Source organism: Dendrobium catenatum, unplaced genomic scaffold (genome assembly GCF_001605985.2).
Source record: "Dendrobium catenatum unplaced genomic scaffold, ASM160598v2 fragScaff_scaffold_1410, whole genome shotgun sequence".
In the NCBI taxonomy this organism is placed as follows: domain Eukaryota; kingdom Viridiplantae; phylum Streptophyta; class Magnoliopsida; order Asparagales; family Orchidaceae; genus Dendrobium; species Dendrobium catenatum.
The window spans coordinates 543,424-546,794 of NW_021319872.1; the positions used below are offsets into that span (position 1 = coordinate 543,424).

Below are 3,371 nucleotides of genomic sequence, written 5' to 3' on the forward strand. Positions count from 1 at the left end.
ATCTCAAAATGGACTGCGTCATTGTGTTCGGAACACCATTAATATCCTAAATTCTCTATCAATTTATTTCAATGGGGTTGTGCGTGCAAATTGAAGCAGTTCCAAAGCGACAACATACATTTCAGGGGAATTTGGCCTCAGCATCGTCCAAATGAGGTCCGATCACGAAATGGACTGCGTCTTTGCAACCGGAACATCGACAATATCCTAAATACACAATCAATTTGTCCAATTTTGATATTTAGCGAATTTGACATATAAAGCGAAGTAAATTTGCACACAAAATGAGGAAGCATACAAATCGATGCATTTTGAGTCAACTAATACAGCTTTGTCATTCTAAATTAAATACAGAAATGACTGGAACACCAAAATGGCATTAACTTAATAAAATTTTAGCAAACATTCAGATTCCCAACAAGGAAACTATCAAACTCGAATTAAATGCAATACCTCGTTCAATCAAAATATGGCTATCTCTGATCAAATCCCGTCACTTTCTATAGCTGGCTTTAACTTCCACACTTGTGGTGAAATAAAATTAGAACAAAACAACCTTCTAGTTTTCTGGGCTTCACGGACACAAACTCCCTTCAACTCCGATAAAAACCTCCACACCCTCAATGCTTCCTCTTCTTTTCCGCCTCTACTCCAAGGCTTCAGTAATGAAATCCAAATCCTATGACACCAAACAGCAAAGAAGTTCTATCCACCAACCTCCACTATCCTTCACGTGAAACTTGCACAGAACTATCCATGGTTTGCAGCCTACCTGTCAGTTGAGCCCCACTTCCTTCAAACTGCTGGTTACCACATCTCAGGCAAGTCGCTCTTAGAAACAGTAACACATCTCCTCCATTCCATATGACCTGAACTACTTGGTTTGTCTTTCTCACCCCACGCTGGACCAGTCTCCAAGTCATCTACTCCTATTTTACGAGAAGAATCATTGTCTTCTCCTGTCTCACGTGCATATCATAATAACCTGCAAATTCTACAACAATTTTCTTTCCTTCTCTCTTATCTTATTTAAGTTAGCTTCGTTGATTTCTCCACTCAACTCCCTTTTTATAGCCGCATGCAATAATTTTTCTAAGCTTCGTTTCACATGGAAAACAACAGAGCAATATTTCTTCTATTTGTATTATTTTGTCTTATCTCCCACTTGCACTCAAAACCAATAGATTCTTCACCACGTGAGCCTTCCTGACTACTGCACCAAATTCTGCATCACTCCCATACAATTGAGAGGTTCTCTTTAAAGAACAAAGGTCCAATCAACAAAAAAAGAAAGATAACTGAGTGCCTTTTTTTGTTGTTTTATATTTTCAGCAGCCTATTAAAAATAGCCAGCTCACTTTCTCATTCGTTAGAGCTCATAGGATATTTCCTACATCCCAACTTAGCCCACTTGAGCAACAACAAAGAAAAAGGCCCCTCACTTCAGAAGAAAATATACCAAAATATTTGTTACTTCTCTAAATTAGCCCACCTACCAAGCTAGCAATCCATTACACAACGCCTCTCCCTCCCAAACATCAGTCCAGCAACAGTTAACCCAAAGCCCATCATAAGTCTGCATTCGAATATTAGACTTCTATATCTTTCAGTTATTTTATTTATATTTCCTGCTACTAATGTTAGTTTGTGTTTTGCAGTATAGTTAATATTATTAAGTAGTATTACTGGCATTGTTAGTCACATTATTAGCATTACTAATTAGTAAATAAAAAAGTGCGTGGAGAGGTTTCAAAAAAAAGAAGAAGAAAAAGAAAGAAAAGTTTCAAAAAAAGGAGAATGAGAAAATAAAAATAAAGGGAAATTTGTTGTGTTTTGTGCATCTCACCATCGTCACCAACCTTCGCGAAGGTGAGAATTTTCAACTCATATTCTAATTTGAAGGAAAATAAATGATTAACAAGGAATTTCACTTGAACAATAATATAATATTTCCAATGGAATATTGGAATTATCATACAAATGTTTAAATCATTGGAATCTCACATAAGCAAACAAAAACTCATGGTGTATGGAATCCTTAACATCTCCTATATGAGCAATGAAGTTAAGAGGATTTATAAATAATTATATTGATCCTATGCAAACTGTTTGGACACTAATAAATGTTAGTGGGAAATTGAGCATACCTCTTCTACAAATGATGAAAGGAAGGTAAAAAAAAAAAAAAATCCAACTAGAGTGCCAATGTTGATTCAAAGTCTCTTCAATGAACATTATTGTGATGATGAAAGCAAGTAATAACATAATACCCTTATCAAATCTCAGAGCACCATCAAAGTTCCAATTCACAGACAAGAAAAATGCTAGAATTCATGTCAAGGAAGTGAAAGGGCAGAGCAGTTTTGTTTGATACAAGTCAATTAATTGTGCTCTGCGAGAGTTTTATGTATCTCTCCAAACTATAAAGGCTGACGATCCAAACAATTAGGAACTTCTGTGTTTGATCATAATCAAATCTACCAAAGATTATATCATTTTATTCCTAGAGTGAGAAAGAGATCAGCATTTTTTTAAGATGTATATTATTGTTGCTGATGTAGAAAAAGCATATGATTCTATTGATCATGATGTTTTAATTGATATAATGAATGATGTTATCCCAAGTGATACATATTCCAAGCTTATCTATGACAAGATGTCCATAAAGGCCATGCCATATAAATTATGTTATTATCATTGCAACAAGAAGCAGGACATCATGAAAATTGAAGCTCCAATCCAGCTAAATTCATCTTGTTGTATCTTCATTGATAAGGGTACTAGCATTGAAGTTAGTAGATGTTGCATCGTGTTTGAGTTGAACATCTGAAATATAACATATTGCAAATTGGCCATGACTATTATTTACAAGAGGTTGGCATCTCCCAGGGAAGTATATTATCTTCACTTTTATGCTCGTGTTATTATGGGCATTGTGAGCTAGATGTCATTTTACCCTTCCTTAAAAAAGCATATGAGATTAGTTCAAGAACAACGAACATAGAACCAATCTCATGATGACATAAAGTTAGAACCAAGCATGAAGGAGCTCGATATCATGCTTAAAATGAAATTATGAGTGGTGAGATAGCAACTCCTAATTAAGTGTAAGAGAAGTATACCAAAACTTATGTTGGATGAAGAGCTTACAAATACCCCTCACTCAAGAATGAGGATGAAAATTCATGCAATCAATCTTCTTGAGATAATTGCAATGATTACGAGTACGTATGGAGGATACAATGACATACTTGTAATCAATGACACGAAGATTTCCAATTAGCATTAAGGGATTCTTAAATGTATAATGCCACATCCTATGGTTTATGTTAACATGAAGTCAAATAGCATGCATCTTGTAAGAAGCAAAG

The 3,371-nt window shown here is 35.1% G+C and overlaps 1 pseudogene; it reads left to right on the forward strand.

Moving 5' to 3' along the window:
- Positions 1 to 2,227: 2,227 nt before the first annotated feature.
- Positions 2,228 to 3,018, forward strand: LOC110098626 (annotated as a pseudogene).
- The last annotated feature ends 353 nt before the right edge of the window (positions 3,019 to 3,371 follow it).